Here is an 18,305-nt window from a genome sequence, read left to right as displayed (position 1 = left end):
TGGGATCTTACTATATATCCTATCTTCAAACTTACTTAATGGTATGTCACAAACACTTCTGCATGTTACCAAATGTTTTTCTACACAATCGTTTAATGGCTATAAAACAATCTATAGTATGATAGGATTGTAATTCATTAATCATGCTACTGTTGTTGGGCGTTTGGGTATTTTATCAGCTAGGGCTAAATTTAGCTGCTTGTAACCAAAAAACCCAAATGACACAGCTTAATGAGACAGAGATCTATTTGACTCGAGTGAAAGAAGCTTGGGGGGTTGTCACAGCAGCTTCTTCGTAACTCCAGGAACCCAGTCTCCTTCTACTCAGCCGTCAAGGTGATTGCCAGAGCTCCGGCCATCACGGCCACTGTTCAGGTGGCAGGAAAGAGGAAAGCAGAAGGTGGTGGGGGCACACGCCAGCCTGCTCTGCTCTCCTTTTAAGGAGCTTCCCTTAAGCCCACTCAATAACTGGTGCTTCTCTCTCATTGGCGCAAACTGACTGAGTCACGTGGCCACCTGCGCTTGCAAGGGAAGCTGGGAAATGTATGCTTCTTTCAAACCAGGTCTGTTTCCTCCCCTGGTAAATTGGGTCCATACCAAGGAATAAAGGAGAATGGATACAAGGAGGCAACAGCAATCTCTGACCTAAGGGAGTTTCGATTTTTTGCTGGTTTGTAAGCCACACTATGATAAATATCATTGTGGCAAAATCCTGACACCCATCTCTCATTACTTCCTTAAGTTCCTAGAAACTTCATACCTTCTACAAATCCCTGGATGGTTGCAGGGAAATAGCATTCCTAAATTTGTACTAGGGAAGCATGGGCTAAGCATCCTGTCCCAGAACCAGGTGATAGGCCTCCTGTCGCTTCCTGATACAACTTTGACCATAGGCCCTTGATTTTATATGTTTATATATATATAATTTTTATACATTTTATATACTTATGTATATAATTTAATAACTTAAATATGTAATATAATTTAAATAAATAATTTAATAATAATAAAATGAATTTATATATATAAATAAACGAGGGCCTCGTTCACTTACATGGAATTATATATTAAAGGCAGCTGCTTCCTGTTGCCTCTGTTCTGGCCTAGGAGGCAAAGAACAACACTGTGGATATCTGCCCACCTACACAGGAGGCTCCAAGAGACAGCTGCTGAAGTCACGCTTAGCTCCTCCCTTACGCCCAGGGGTCAGCAGGAATGACCGTACAAATGTTTGATAAGCAGGACCCAACGCTCTAGCAAGAGTCCCAGAGGGGCAGAGGAAGGGTCCTGGGAGCAGGGAAAGGAAAAGGACTCAAGACAGTGGCTGTTTCCCAACCAGCACACAAATGTTCCCATATTTTCACAATCAATAAAAGAGAGGGTAAGGTGACAGAGACTGGCCACCAGGTTTTGTTTTTGTTTGGGGGTAACTGTCAGGGTGCTGTGAGCTGTGCACTCCTTCCCAGGGAGGTTCCCCATTGTAGTTGTCGGGGTTCCCCAGAGAGACAGAACCAGCAGGGCGTGGAGCAGGTAGGGGGACCTCGTTGTAAGGGTCCGGCTCACAATTGTGGAGGCCTGGTGAGGGCAGAATCCGCTGGAGGGGCCTGTGGCTGGACACCCAGGGAAAAGCTGAAGTTGGAGTCCAAAGGTGAGGTCTGCTGGCACAATTCTGTTCTGCTCAGTGAGGTTAGACTTTGTTCTATTAAGACCTTCAACTGTTTGGATGAGACCCACCCACCTTATGGAGGATAAACTGCTTTAGTCAAAGCTCATTGATTAAAGTGTTAATCTCAAAAAACATCTTCACAGAAACAGCCAGAATAATATTTGACCAAATGTCTAGGCATCATGGCCCAGCCAAGCCGACATCGGAAATTAACCGTCATATCGCCCATCTTCACCCGAGTGGGGGGGGGGGGTTTCAAGAGATCCCCTTGGAAATCTCTGAAGTCTGGGGGACACAAGGACCAGCACCTGGCTTGCTCCTAGAAACATCCAGAGATGAGCTGGCAGACAGCCTCATGGGAGGAGAGGGGAGAGGGCGGAACAGGGAGTGAGGGGCATCCACACCAAAGGCAAGGCCGAGGCACGTGTTTTCTCGGAGCCAAGTGTGGACCTCAAGGAAGAGACCCAGCTTTGAACCACCCAAGACAGCTTCCTGCTGGGGGCCAGGTGGACCTTGGCAGAAAGTGGCTGAGAAACTTGGGGAGTCATAAAGTGGCCAGCTTGAGAACTCTGCACATGCCAAAGAGCTGTGGTCAGAGACCCCCAGCGAGGTATCTCTGAGGAGCCCCCACACGTGCCCCCCACTGAGCGCCCACACAGCGCGGGGGGCAGGACAGGAAGGGGCAGGAGGCAGAGGCTTTCCCGCTGTGGCAGGCCTGCGCTGGGAGAAGAGGGGTGCTGGCACTCTGTAGCAACTTCAGGGTGCTCTTCTGGATACCTAGCAGAAGAGACCGTCCGTTTGTAACCTAAGAGTCACCAAAAAAACTCTGAGTGCGCTCTGCCTGAGATTCCACGCAAGGCCCGGGCCGGTGGTACCAGCGGCAGGCAGGTGCAAGTGGGCAGAGGCGAGGAAGGCCGGAGCCCCTTCCTGCTTGCACCCTACCCAGGCGAGCTGGCCCCAGGCTTACTCCAGTCTTGTGGCCCAAGTGAGGACAGAGGTTCTGGAGAGCTTATTCAGGTCAATCTCAAGATCCCCACTGTGATCATTGCTTCTATTAGGTCTTCTGAACCAGATTTCCGTGGCAGGCTAAGTCACAGTGTACCTGCTGTGGAAAAGTTTTCTAGAGAAAAGACCTCCTGATGGGCTGTCAGGCTCCCAGGGCTTTGAGCTATTGCTTTTAAAGGTAAAAACCAAAATACGAGTCTCTCCTGGGAATGCAGGAGCCACCGTACGTCAGGGTGTGTTTGACGTGACCCATCGGGGGTACCATTAGTGTGTGCGCGCACAGGGAGCATCCGTTCTCTTCTCTTCCTCTGTTCCCACCTCATTTCGCTAGCACCATGGCATTCACAGGCTCAGACCTCTATCTGTGTAAAGAAATGTAATCCCTGCTCCAGCCCACATCCTGTGTCCCCACCTTCGTGGGCTGCATCCCTCATTCAAAGGGCCATGGTTGAGTCCAAGCATCTCTCGCTAAGTTTCCAAAGTCACTTTCCCAGGGCCCGTAGCTCTCCATTCCTGCTGGAGACCCTTTTGCTCTAAGTTGGGAAAATAATTCTGTCTGCTAGATCTGTGCGTGGAAATGCAGGCTCCATGATCCAAATTTAACAGAGAACAGAACAGAACAGAAAAGGAAAGGAAAGGAAAGGAAAGAACCCTCCGTGGTCCAAAGACTGGGAGCAGCTGAGGACGATGTAGTAGGTCCACCCCATGCAGGGCCCCAAATAGCCTCTCCCTCTTTTTTGTAATTATCTCTCTAGTTAGTGTTTTCATCAAGGTGATTGGAAAAGGGCTCATTGAAGGAAATTTTACATGACAACAAAAGGTACAGATTTGGGGCATGATGAATGTATTAGTCAGCCCAGTGGCCATAACAAACACCGGACTGGGTGCGTAAGCAGCAGACCTTTATTTTCTCCTCATTCTGGAAGCTGGTCATCCAAGATCATGGTGCCGGCATGGTCAGGTTCTGGAGGGCTCCCTGCCTGGCTTGCAGACAGCCTCCTTCTCATGCAACCTCAGACAGACAGAGAAAGCAAGCACCAGCCTCTTCCTCCTCTCAGGGGCCTGATCCTCACGACCTCATCTCGACCTAATTCTCTTCCAAAGGTCCCACCTCCAAATACCATCACACGGGGGCTGGGGATCCAACATGTGAATTTGAGAGGGGGGCACAATTCAGTCCACAGCAATAAATTTGTAGATCCATATACACCTACATGACCATTGTCACATAACCAAAATATTAACTGAGGGATTTTAAAGATCTAACTGGTTTTATTAATCCCTTCATGAACTGGGCAGCATCCCATCTAGCAGGTAGAGGGGAGCTCCGAAGGCCTACACAAAGGGAAAGGTTTTTCAAGGCAACGTAAGAATATCATAAACAGGAAAAAAAAAAAAAGGATTATTTCAGGGGAGGTCACCTTCATTTGGTGACAAAAGGGTTTTAGTTGGTGGATGACCTCATCTTCCATTAGGGGATGAAGAGGTCCCCTGTGACAGATCACCTTACCCATGCTGCTCCGAACATTCCTGACTGACCAGGTATAGGTTATATTCCTGGGGTGTTGAGAATTGGTTTACTGACTTGGGGCCTTAACCTAAGTGACACCATCTTGGGCCTGTGGTTTTCTTTGTACCACCATCAACCAGACCAAGAAACAGAGCATTTCCATTGCCCCATGAGGCTCCCTAAGACCCCCTTTTTCTGGTCAATACCGAACCCTCTCAGACAACTATCTTCTGCTTCCGTCACCATTAGCTTAGTGTTGCTGGTTCTTGAACTTTCTGTCAAGTGGATCAATCACACGGTGTACCCTCTATGGTATCTGACTTATTTTCCTGAACATAAGAGTTTTGAGGTTCATCAATGTACGTATATCAGATTGCTCTTTTTATTCGTAAGAAAAGTACCACATTTGTTTATCCATCTTTCTGTTGGATATTTGGACTGTTTCCAGTTTTCGACCATTATAAATAAGTCGCTATGAGCATTCTTAGACAGTCTTTCTGTGGGTGTATGTGCTTCTTTCTCTGAGTGTGTACCCAGGAGTGAAAGTGCTGAATCTTGGGGGCGCCTGGGTGGCACAGCGGTTAAGCGTCTGCCTTTGGCTCAGGGCGTGATCCCTGTGTTATGGGATCGAGCCCCACATCAGGCTCCTCCGCTATGAGCCTGCTTCTTCCTCTCCCACTCCCCCTGCTTGTGTTCCCTCTCTCGCTGGCTGTCTCTATCTCTGTCAAATAAATAAATTCTTTAAAAAAAAAAAAAGAAAGAAAGTGCTGAATCTTACGATAGGTATGTGCTTGACAGTGTTAGGAAGGACCAAATAATTTCTCAAAACTGTACTTTTCCACACTCCTACCAGCAAGATATCAAAGTGCCAGTCTCTCCAGGCCCTGGCCAATGCTGGGAAATGTCAGGCTTTGTACCTGCATCTGTCCTAACATATTGTGGTTTCTCGCTGTGGTTTTCATTTGTATTTCCCTGATGACTAATGATGTTGAGTACCTTTTCATATATTTATTGGCCCCCATGTATCTTCTCTTGTGAAGTTCCTGTTCAAGTTTTTTGCCCATTTTTTAAATTTTTTTAATTTGTAGGAGTTCTTTACTTATCTTGAATACAAGCCCATGGTCAAATATATATATATATATATTGCAAATATGTCCTACTGGTATGGCTTCTCTTCTAATCTTCCTGTCTTTTAATGATCAGAAATGTTTATTTTGATGAAGATTAATTTATCGTTTTATTGTTCTTCCTTTTCCATCCCAAGAAATACTTGACCACTTCAAAGTCATAAAGATATTCTCCTATGTTTTTCTTATAGGAACTTTATACTTTTAGCTTTCGCATTTAGGTCTATGGTCTATATGCATACAAGCTGCTCTATTGTCATTTATTAAAAAGATATTCTCTTCCCCCAGTGAATTGCCTTGGTGCTCCCCCCCCACACACACACACAAATCCACTGACTGCAGACATGTGGGTCTTTTCCGGACTTTTATCCTGTTTCATTGATCTAAGTGTCTTTCCTTATGCCAATATCACACTGACTTAAATACTGTAGCTTTATGCTAAGTCTTAAAATCTGGTAATGCAAGCTCTCCTACTTTGTTCTTTTTAAAGATTGTCTTGGCTATTTTAAGTCCTTTGCATTTCCATATAAATTTTAGAATCAGTTTGTCAATTTCTACTCCAAAAAATGTCTGCTAGGATTTTGGTTAAGATTGCATCGTCTCTATAGATAAATTTGGATATCACTGACAGCTTAATATTAGCACATTAAATTGTTCAATCTAGGAGCACCTGGGTGGCTCAGTTGGTTAAGCATCTGCCTTTGACTCAGGTCATGATCCCAGTGTCCTGGGAACAAGCCCCACATCGGGCTCCTTGCTCAGTAGAGAGCCTGCTTCTCCCTCTCCCTATGTTACTCCCCATCCTTGTGCTCTGTGTCAAATAAATAAATGAAATCTTTTTTTAAAAAAAGCTTGGGCATTTAGAGAAAATAAATTGTTCAATCTATGAACATGCCCTAACTTTCTGTTTATTTAGATATTCCTTAAATTAATCCAGCAATGATCTGTAGTTTTCAGTACAGAGGATTTACACATATTTTAATTACATTTGTGCCTAGGTATTTAATGCTTTTGATCCTATTTTAAATGCTGGTGCTTTGTAATGTCACTTTTCGATTGTTTGTTGGTAGTATGTTTAAACACAATTAATTTTTGCATGCCCCCTAGTACCCTATGACCTTGATACATTCACTTTTTAGTTCTAATTATTTGTATATTTCTTTGATTTTTCTATGTACACAATCCTGCCATCTGTTAATAAAGATAGCTTTAGTTCTTTTTTTCTCCAATCTTCATGCCTTCTACTTGTTTTTTCTTGCCTTATTGCTCTGGCAAAGACTTCCATTACAAGGTCAAATAGAAGTGCTGTGAGTAGATACCTTTGTTTTAGTTCCTGGTCAAGAATGCTTTGATTTCAAAGATCAGAAGCCTACTTCAAGTTGTTCAAGTGAAAGAGGGATATTGTAAGGATGCTGAAATCCCAAAGAATCCAAGTATAAGTGAAATAAGTCAAGCAGAGAAAGACAATTATCATATGATTTCTCTCATCTATGGAACATAAGAACTAGGAAGATCGGTAGGGGAAGAAAGGGATAAAGAAAGGGGGGTAATCAGAAGGGGGAATGAAGCATGAGAGACTATGGACTATGAGAAACAAACTGAGGGCCTCAGAGGGGAGGGGGGTGGGGGAATGGGATAGACCGGTGATGGGTAGTAAGGAGGGCACGTATTGCATGGTGCACTGGGTGTTATACGCAACTAATGAATCTTCGATGTACTGTATGGTGACTAACATAATATAATAAAAAAACATCAAAAAAAAAAAAAAAAGAGAGAGAGAGATGAAGCCCAGCTTGACAGGGATGGAAAAACCATCAGGGACCAGAGCCACTTTCTCATTTTTTTGAAGGCTGTGGGCTCTATTCCTCTCTACTTCTCTCTATGGACTATTCTATTCTCCTGCTCTCTCCTCAGACCAGCTTCTTCTCACTGCCTATCAGCTTGTGTATGACCCAAAATGGCAGCCATAGACAGTATGACCTTCCAGGTTGGTTTTCCACAGCCAATGGATACTTCCTTTTGTGTTTCTTAGAAAGAATTTCTACAGAAAAGAATCTGTTTGGCCAGGTGTTTATCTCTGAGCCAACTGGTTAAAAGAACAGAAGGTAGGATTAATGGGGCCATTCCCACTTCATCAGTGGGAGCCATGCTTGGGAGTATCTTTGAGATGTATGTGCAGGACAGCCAGGCACTCAAAACAAGTCTAGAATAGTAGAGTCTGGGTCTCCTGAACAAGATAATACCAAAGGGGACATGAGTGAGGTAAGAAGTAACAGAATGCAAGTAGGAGCAGTAAGGACTGGAGTAGATTAGAAGATTGAGGTCCCCCCAAACCCAGAATGACCCAGGAACCAGTCCTCCAGTTTACAAGAAGCTTGAGTGGAGCTGCTTTGGAGTTTGTAATGTTCTTCTTAGTAGTCAGTGCCTGCCCCCAAAGGTTCTAGAATTGTCCACAACACACCCAAGGGTGTTCTGCAAAGTCTTCTTCCATATGCCAGCAACAGGGGTGTTACAGTGCTGCTGGGTAAGAGGGAAGAACAATTACTATAGATAGATGTGCTATAAAGAGGGGTGCGGGAAGGGAACTATAACTGTTGAGTGCTTTTATGTGCACTCTCTCTTAAATTCTCTTATGGTTATCCCTATTTCACAGACAAGAAAACTAAGACTCAACAAAAGTTGGTAACTGGGTTACCTGAGGTTGCACAGCTAGTGAGACAACTAGACCATGAATCCAGGGGCTCTGACTCCACTCCCCAGGCTGCCCCAGATGAAGATATCCCCAGGGTAAACTTGGCTGTGAGAAAGAGGGTGTTTCTGTTAACCTGCTCACAGGAGGCAGAGCCTGAAGGCACAGGGAGCCTCCTACTCCAGTCTGTTGCCAGATTGGTCCCTTAGGGGTCCTCTCAAGTCAAGGTGTTGCACATTGGGTCTTTACTATATATGCAATATCATAACTCAGGGTCCTAGTCCCAGAAACGATTTCACATCATAAAAAAACAAATTGAGGGGCACCTGGGTGGCTCAGTTGGTTAAGCGTCTGCCTTTGGCTCAGGTCATGATCCCATGGTCCTGGGATTGAGCCCCGCATTGGGCTCCCTGCTGAGTGGGGAGTCTGCTTCTCCCTCTCCCTCTTCCCCCTGCTTGGGCTCTCTCTCTCAATAAATAAATAAAATCTTAAAAAAAAAAAAAAAAAAGATTTGGGATGCCTGGGTGGCTCAGTCAGTTAAGTGCCTGCCTTTGGCTCAGGTCATGATCCCAGGGGCCTGGGATCGAGTTCCGCATAGGGCTCCTTGCTCAGCGGGGAGCCTGCTTCTCTCTCTGCCTGCTGCTCCCCCTGCTTGGGAGTTCTCTCTCTCTCTGTCAAATAAATAAATTAAATCTTTAAAAAAAAAACAAATTGATAAATATGTATATATATGAAAAAAAAGAACAGAACTCAAACGTGTGCTTTTATAAATGGACATTTCTGCATAAAATTAAACTACATTATAAAATTTCATGTTGGACAATTTTTCTGCATGAACTGAGCAGGCTGATGCTTAAAATATTTGTCCACTGACCGTCCAACTGAAAATACCTTTGCTTTTCCTGGCAGGGCTGGGGGAATTGCAGGAGTTCATTATTCCACGGAGGGTCGACCTGCATTAAACATGATAATCACCCAAGGGCTAACACTCAGGGAACACATAGGGGTGGCCTCGCTAAGTGTTAACTCTGCTCCAGCTACTTCAGCTGGATCCTCCTGATTATTAAATATTGTGACTATGATTCCTGGATCCATCTCCAAAATGGTCATTGCCATGAAATCCTTCATTGACACCAAAGACTCAGGCACGGCACTGAGTCTTTGAAGGCTGGTGTAGGGCAAGGAACGGTTTCCATATTGGGAACTGTACATGTTTCCGTGGAAATGTACAAGTTCCTTGTACCATCACCCTGGGGGCAAGTTTGTCAGATGTTCATAAATACTAGTTTGGGTTGTTACTAGGAGAGTCTCGTAGTCTTTACAAAATCTATAAATGCAAGAAATAAATATTGAGTCACTGCAGGTTTGGGGCTGCTTCCTTTATTCAAGGAAACTATTTTCAAGTTTTGCCATCAGTCAGTCCTTTGAGACAATCTAGGAGCTACAGAGATGCGGCCTGACTGTAACCCGCCTCTAGATCTACCGACTTCTGAAAGAGAGAAACAGGTACAAGAACGCAGCGCAGATGCCTTCAGCAAAATCTAAACAGAAAAACAGGACAAAGACCCAATTTCTCAACAAAGTGCCAGGAGAAAGCAAGAAAGGGATATTAACCAACTGCAACGTGTAGACCTTATTCGAATCTAGTTTCAAACAAACACTCTGGGAAGGAAAGTTTCAAAAACAATCAGGCAAACTTGAACGTGGATCGGATTATTTAGTGATGCTAAGAAATTACTGTTAATTTTTAAAGGTGTGTTAATGGTATTGAGGTTATTTTTTTAGATCTTTAAGATTTTATTTATTTATTTGAGAGAGAGTGAGGGAGAGAGAGAGCGCAGGGGCAGGGGGAGAGGGGAGAAGCAGACTCCCCTGCTGAGCCTGACTTGGGGGGGGGGCGGTCACTATACTTTCTGTCTACTTTAGTATATGTTTAAATTTCCCATAATAAAAAGTTTAATTTTTATTATGTGATTTTTTTTTGAAAACTTATTTTTTAAAAAAATAAAAAGGCAGGAGCTGAAGTAAAGAGACCCTTCAGCCCCACCCCACCCCCTGCCCTTGTCCCCTCTTCAGAATGTTGAGCAGAATCATCAGCTCTCACTGCTGGTCACGGTGGCCTAGGGGGCATTAACTGTAGGGTCCTTGCAGGCAGGACATGCCAAGTTTTGTTCCCGCCTAAGTCCCTAGCACATATCCGACACATCAGAAGCACTCAGTGTTTGCTAATGACTGATGAGATTGATGGATGAATGAGTGAATGAATGCATGCATGCAGATGCCCTGGGCAGAGGTTTCTACCAGAACTTGAAGACACATCTGTGCAGACTGGTCTAGCAGTGGCCCAAGAATGTGCAGACTGGTCTAGCAGTGGCCCAAGAATGTGCAGACTAAGGCTCTTGCAAAGCGCAGAGGGGTTTGCCTGCGCAGCTGCCTTTTGGAAATAACCCACTTTCCCACCTCCCCCAGTAGGAGGAGGCCCAGAGCCCTCAGCACTAAAAATGCAAATAGAGCTTTGTAATTAATTTCCTCTCTGTCTTCCCCCAACCTGGGCACTGGCCAAGGCCCTGGGATTGCCCACCCAGTCTTTGGCCCATAAACAAAGGACACGAGGGCCTTTGAAGGATCTCAGGCCACTTGGACATGGTGACTGAATAGGTTTGAATTTTCTATCTCTGAAATTGTTTCTATTTTTACACTGTCTCAGAACAAATATAACTGTGGCTTATGTTTCACAGTTTATGCAGCTAATTTCATATATTTCTGACAGCTATATCTTATTTTCAGCAGTTCTAAACTTTTCTCCCCATGGGGAAGTTGAAGGAGCGTATTCCTCCACCTCCCCACAAGGCCTTGTGGGTGTGGGCTGCCGGGCCAGTGGGGGGGTGGGGCGCCTAGGTGTGGGCGTGGCCCGGTCCTCCCTCCTCCCGCCCCACCCAGAGGTGACCGACAGGGTCAGGGTCCAGCGAGGAGCTCAGATCTTAAGGGGTCAAGTGGAGAGTGTTTTGGACTTGCTGACTCCCTCAACATCTAAAATAATAACAATAATAATAATGGCCTTTGGGCTTGGAGCATGGGTTTTACCCACTCATAATTCCATCTTTAGGGTTTTAAACTGCGGACACCTTCCCACTTACTAAATTGCCCACTTGGGTTAATTTTGCCTTATTGTGGTTATCCTGGTTAATCTTAGCTATCATTCTTTTCATTTTTAAACTTCTTTACTTTGCCCTTTTATCTTCCTTCTAATTTTCCCATTTTAATCACCTTTAAATGTTTTCCTTTGGCGTTTTACTTTTGTAATTACTACCACTATTAAAAGTCAAGGCTTCTGGATTTGCTTTAATGTCAAGTCCCTTTTTTCCCCTTTATTTTGTTTTTATCTTACTATTTAAATCCCTAAACCTCTGGGGGTTTGTTAGCTTTAACTTATTGTTTTATTTCCGATTTCTTTTTAACTATAATCCTTCATATGCCATTTTGTTTCCTTGACTGATTATAACCTTAACTTTTCAGCAACCTAATTTTGGTTCTTAAATTATTTTATTGGTTCACTCTATCCTTCATGCATAATGTTAATTACTCTGTTTCTTTTGTTAGTCATGATCTTAAATCTTATTGGTTGTGGATTTTCTTCTAATTCTTTTGAATTCGTAATTTAAAATTTTTTACCTTATGGGCTGGCTCTGGGGAGGCTGTGGAATCCTGGGAGAGGGGACCCAGGAAGCCTGTTTTTCCGAGCTTCAAGACCCAACCTCTCTACCCTTCAGAGGCCCAGGAGGGTCCCCACACAGGCAAGAGACCAGAAAAACTCAGAGCAGAATCTGAGCCCTGGGTCACCCTCATACCAGCATGCGGCCCTTCCTCTCCCCACACCTCAGTTACCTCCTACCATCAAGGAGAAGATGCAGGAACAGGCTGAGCACATACAAGTACACAACCAACTGCCTCTGAACTGGGACAGGTCATAGAAGGTCATAGAAGAATACAGACAGCGTGGTTTCATTTTCGTAAAATTCAGAACTTGCCAAACTAAACAAGGTAGGCTGCCCAAAATGCGAAACCTGAATCTAATCATAGAAAACATCAGGAAAATCCAAATCAAGAAAACATCCTACAAAGTAACTGGCCTGAAGTCTTTGTGTCAGGGTTACAAAAACTGAGCAAAGACTTCGAGACTGACGGAACCCAAGAAAGGCAGACACCTAAATGCAATGAGTGACCCTAGACTGGATCTTCTTGCCATAAAGGGCATTATTGGGACAAGAGGCAGAAGCTGAATGGAGTCCGGGCATTAGTTGCCAAAAACTATCAGACTTCCTGATTTCGGTGTTTGTATTTTGTTATACAGGGGCTAGTCTTTGGTTGTGGAAAACACACACTAAGAAGTGTTTAAGAACAATGACACATTAGTTCAGCAACTGACTCTCCAATGGCTCAGGAAAAGTACAAAAAAAGTTCTTTGTACTGTACCGTTGGCCCTTGAAAATGACAGGAGTTAGGGACGCCAACCGCCATGCAGTCAAAACTTCTCACCTAACTTTTGACTCCCCCCAGATTAACTACTAATAGGCTACCATCGGCCGGAAGCCTTATCGATAACATAGTTGATTATCACATACTTTGTATACACGGTATATACTGTATTCTTACAATAAAGCAGACTAGAGAAAAGAAAATGTTATGAAGAAGGTCATATGGAAAAGAAAATACATTTACATTGTTTTACTGCAATAAAAAAAAAATCTACAGAAAAGGGGACCTACGCAGTTCAAACCCATGCTGTTCAAGGGTCAACTGGGCTTGCAACTTTTGAGATTCTTTCGAAATATAAAAAAGATAATAATTAAATATCTTAAGGGAAAATAAAAGATCCCAGGTTCCACATCTAGACACCCAGGCTTGACTCTTGCTTCATCATTTACAAGGCAAGTTACTTAGTCATTCTTTCCCTCAGTTTACTCATCTTTAAATTGGGGATAATAATAATGCTTAACTCATTATAAGTATTATGAATAAAACAAGTTAATATCTATAAAGTGCCAAGAACGACGATTGTTACCCAACATACATGCTACCTGTTATTACGTCCCAATGATTTGTACCTGCTGCACTCCAACCCCTCCCCTCCACTCTCCACAACGTTGCCTAGATAGTTATATTCACCTTTCAGGTCACAGCTTCTTCCAGAATCCCTCGCCTGACCCAACACCTCTCCCTCACGCTTCCTGCTTTAGGATGTATTAGAAGCTCCTCTCTTGAGCTCTCAGAGCACCATATAATCTCCCCATCATATAGCCTAATTTATAATTTCCCCACGACTTACTTGTCTATGCTACTGATGATGACTAGTTCGAAAGCTGGACTGATATCTTTGTTCACTGTCGTATCTCCAGGCCTAAGACAGTTGAATAAATATATGAATTAATGACTCAGATTCATGCCTCCCTGGTCAGAGATTACAGAATGAAGTACCCATTTTTAAGCTGTGGATGTTATTCCAGGGCCCACTTCTAGAGAGCCCCATTCCCACTGTCATCTATGTTAAAAGGTATCCTGGAGTTGAGCAGTGCACAGCCTGAGCTACTCTACATAGCAGCCCTGACCACAAATGAACATCGTTGCCTTCACAGATGATCTGTTCTGTTCTCCCTGTATCAATAGGAAGAACGGATTGTTTTTGTGGTTAGCTCTAAAACAAAAATCATTGCAAACTGTAGGAATCCATTCATTTGTATGTTCATCTAATGAACATTTATTGAGCACCTTCACTGTTCTGAGTGCTGATTTCTATCAGAAAACTCCTTATTTGGTGACTCAGAGGGACATTTAGCAACCACTTCCCCTGGCAGCTTCCCAGAAAGCCCCAACATCCTAAAACCCATGGTCCAGGAGCCCATTGTTGGGCCTTAGCTGTGTAGCTCTGATGCATTCTTGCTTGGAAAGGCCCCAATCCCCTTAGTCATGCTCCATGGAGGAGACTGTGGCCTTGACAGCATATGGCCTGGAGCAAACTCAGAAATGCTCTTTTAGGGAAGATGCTGGTTCTGGGCAGATCATCCCCAGCAGAAGACAGGGATACTGAGAATTTTGTCCCACTTCCTAATTTTCCTGAAAGGATATATGTCAGCCATCCTCCGGACTTATTTATTGGTTCATTTGTTCGTTCATTTTAAGCACGTTGGTTGTGTAGGAATAGCTATTTCAAATTTAAATTACCAATATCAAAAGGCAAATACACTAATCCCTTTTCAAAGACAGATTGATCAAAGCAACTAATCGTGTTTCTAAGACTTTCCAGCAAAAAGATGACAAAGTAAGAAAACACAAACTCCCGAAATACTATTTGGCAAAGTACACTACTTCTTGTAATCCCCAACTAGAAGAACACAGCGATCACTGTGACAGCAATCAATATCTCCATGAAAACGTACCGGATGCTCTGAGAGATCACCTTCCAACGGTCCTAGAACTTACACCTACTGATGGAGAAAGCGGCGTTCCAGACAAGGCTGTGAATGCCACTGATGAAAAAAGTCTGAAATTTAGAGGTATGGCCTGTCTGCAGCGTTGTGAGAAATACATGGACAAATGTACAGATGACACTTGAAGCAGTGCTCGCCGCACAGTGGGCGCTCGGCATATAAATGCCTGTGGGAGTTTGGAGAACTTGAGGTCCCTCAGCTATTCTGAGTTCAGCATGACTCCTGTGCATTGTCCTTGGACTTCACATTCATACTGAATGCTTTTCAGAACATTCACTCAGCTTTATTGTCCAAAGTCTGCCTTAATCACCCACAGAGCACACACAGCCCAGGTCCCTGTCCTCGGCTTGAGCTCTGTGTTTTGTGCTCTCCTTCCACCCTTCCGCTCTGGCAGCAAAACCCCCACGGACACTTTCTTCAATATCATGCCTCAGGCTCAATTTAAGAGATGCTATAAAAAACTGGTGCTCAAAATCTCCTGTTACACTGACTGTAGCAATGCCACCGAGCATGCGATCCTTCACGCAGCGTGAGAACCCACGGGAGAGATGGTTTGTTCGGCCCAGAAATGATAGGCTGGGATTTCCACCACACACAGGGAATTGGAGGGAGGGGGGTGCGGGCTACAGAGAGAGCAAAGAGCGAGGGACATGGCCCTCGGCACCCTGTGGGTATGCGCACCCTGAATGGGAGCCTTACACTGCCTGCTCTCTTTCTTCTCGCTGACAAGGGTAATTGGCGCTGCGGGCCTCTTCAATCCTGACGCTGCCAGTCAGGCAACTATGAAACCTCCAAATTAAGATCTTGACTCTATGCCGTAGAGTAAAAGCAAGCTCGATTTTGGCCAAGCTTAATTATTATGCCAGGAGCCGGATCTTCCCAGGTTGCAAAGTCACGTATCTGCCAAGAGAAGGCCATCACCCCTGGACTGGGGACAGAGAGCTGTGTGCGGGCAAAAGAGATGAGATGGCTGGATGGGGGGTAGGGGCAGAAGAGTAAATCCCAGGGGACTCCTTGTACAGGGTCTGCGCAACCTAACGAGGGCCACAGGAAGTAACTGGGATGATGCACGTATGGAAAATCCTGCACAGCCCACCCAGTGGAGGGGCAGGAAGGACCCCGTGTCTCTGGAGTATCTTTGGAGTTTCTGCTCTGGCGAGTGTCAAACTCACGAAATGGGGAGGCAACACTGGTTGTCCTCAGAACTTTTCTGGCAAAAAGCTGAGGAGCATGTGGGTGCCCACCTCCAAGATGGCCCGCAAGCCCCAGCCCCCAGTATTCACACCCTCCCGCTGAGGGACCATCTCTAACTGACAGGTGGACATAATGGCTGTGAAGTGAAGTCAGGATCACAAAGAGCAGGGGGCATTAGTCGCTCCCTCTCCGGGATCACTCACTCCATGTTGTGAGGACAATCAGCAGGCAGCCCAGGGAAAAGCCCCTGTGGCAAGAAACTGAGGCTTGCTGCCAACAGCACATGGATGTGGAGCTTCCCAGCCTGGCCAGCAGCTGGACTGTGGCCTCGTAAGAGACCCCAAGCCAGAGCCCCGGGCTTCCTGATCCTCATAAGCTACCCGAGAGAATAAGCGCTGTTGAAAGCTGCAAAGTCTTGGGGCCATTTGTTACACAGCAACAGATAACTACTTCACTGGGAACATCCTATAAACCGGGATAGGAGGTAAATCGTACGTAAACACAGCAGATGCTGGGCAAAATGCTTGGCATTGAGTCCCTCTAAGCCCACCTGACTTTCTCCTGTTCCCCACGCCTGAGGGTTTACCTGCCCCCCAACCACACACACACACACACACACACAGCCCTTAGGCAACGACTGTTGCCAAAGTATAAAACTCCAGCTTCCTTGTCATAGTGGGGACAAACCCCGAGGGGCAGTTTACGCTCCAGAGCCCCTGTGGGGCAGCTGGGACCCGGGCTCTGCCTGATAGCACTTCCTTGCTTGGCACTCTCCTCTCCCTGGTGTGCTTCCCTGCTCCTGCACGCTTTCCCCGGGAGCTCTTCCTTAATGAATCATCTGCACCAGTCTTTGCGTCCAGGGAACCTGACCTTAGATACCCCTTGTTAAAACCTAGCCTCCTCAAAAAACGAAAATTAAAGACATCACATCTTATTGAAATTTCCCCTTAAAGTGATAAGGTTCTTAAAGATATTCTTCCATGCCCATAATTCACTAAGATAACTTAAACAAAGAAACCATAAATTTACAGCTTTAAATATGTCATTTACTCAGGAATTTTTCAAAAATTACTTACGAGGCCTCTATTCTGTGAAAGGCAATGAAATAAATCCTTCAGAGACCATAAAGATGAAATAATGTGTCCTCGAAGGGTAGTCTTTCCAGAAACGGTTGGTGTCACATTCTCGGTATTTTCTTGTGTGATGTTTGGGGATTTCACACCGTGATCCTTAAAGTCGGGAACAGCCAGCCACGCCCTTGCTGGGTGTCAGAGCAGGTGCCGAGGCCTGACTGTCTATAGGGCTTTGTAGATAGTGGATGCTGAACAGTCACTTGTGGAATAAATAAATTACTGACTGAACAGTTGGCAGTTGACATAAATTTGTCAGCTATTCTTCCTTGCGTTTTTTTCAGAAGCATGTGGTGAAATCGATCATATGTTAGTGAGAAAAAGACTGAACCGACAGACAAGGCAAGTCTGGTTTTGATGGTGATGGTTTCAGATCAAACTGCCTCAGACAGAGGTAAGAGGCACAGGCAGTGGTCAGGGGACCTCCTGCAAGTGACCGGAGGTCTCAGCAACTGTTCGGGACTGAGGGGCATCCCCTGAGCCCCACCCCACCCACATGGTCCTAGGAAGGGTGGTGCCCCCTTGGTTGTCTTTTCTGTATCTTTTCTATAAAATCATGATACAACTGTCTTGCTTGCCTGAGGCAGGGGCTGTCCCAGAAGACCCTGTGAGGCTCCTCTCTGCCCCCCAGCCCCTCATCTCCAGTGGGAGAGTAGAGTGAGGAGTCCCAGGGGGCCCAGGGAGGGTGACTGCAGGGCTGACCCCACCACCCTCCATTCAGCATCCATCAGCTCTCACTGATTCTTTGATCTTTCCTACAAAACGGGCCATGTTTTTTTTTAAGCTCATATAAACAACATGGCACACTGTATTTAAAATCAGTTAGAAAAACATATGCACCCTAAAATTCAAATAAGGAGAAGACATGAAAAGATTATCCACAAAGAACAATGCAAAAACAATCACAGAACAACAATAAAACCCCAAAACTTCACAAGTAAAGAAAGAAATGTAAAATAGAACAATATACAGTTTTTCATATATCATATTTTCAAAGTGTTTAAAATTCTAATACTGGCTATCAGAAAGAATGCAGAGGGACACACTAGTTGGTTATAAACCAGTATAACCATTTGGAATTTCATAATATATGTGAAAGGCACTAAAAATGCTCTAATCTTTGACCAAGAGCCTATCCTGAAAAAATCATCAGACACCAGACAAAGATGTTTTTCACTGAGCTATTTACATTTCATTTAATCGGGTGGGTGCTTTTGGGGCATTCACCATGATCCAGGCTTTGCTCTAGGAACTGGGGGTCTAGCAGTGAACACAGGGGACCGAAAGCTCTGCCTTCGTGGGGCTCACATTCCAGGGGGTCCTGGCACCCCGGAGCTCCCGGGTCTGGCAAGGTGACTGGCAAATGCCACTTCATTCCCTTGGCCTTCGTACCATCCCAAACTCAATATTCTACACCTCACAGCTGACTACATTTAAACTCCATCGTTAATACATATCTTTAAACCAAATGTGCTGTTTCTCTGAATATTTTTCCTTTC

General features: G+C 44.8%; 1 protein-coding gene across 2 annotated transcripts in view; it reads left to right on the top strand.

Moving 5' to 3' along the window:
• The window catches only part of NGEF (neuronal guanine nucleotide exchange factor), a 102,945-nt gene that overhangs the window by 35,241 nt on the left and 49,399 nt on the right, over positions 1 to 18,305 (top strand). The gene's annotated exons all lie outside the window — the stretch shown is intronic.

Source organism: Ursus arctos, unplaced genomic scaffold (genome assembly GCF_023065955.2).
Source record: "Ursus arctos isolate Adak ecotype North America unplaced genomic scaffold, UrsArc2.0 scaffold_1, whole genome shotgun sequence".
Lineage (NCBI taxonomy): Eukaryota > Metazoa > Chordata > Mammalia > Carnivora > Ursidae > Ursus > Ursus arctos.
This window is presented reverse-complemented; position numbering and strand designations above follow the sequence as displayed.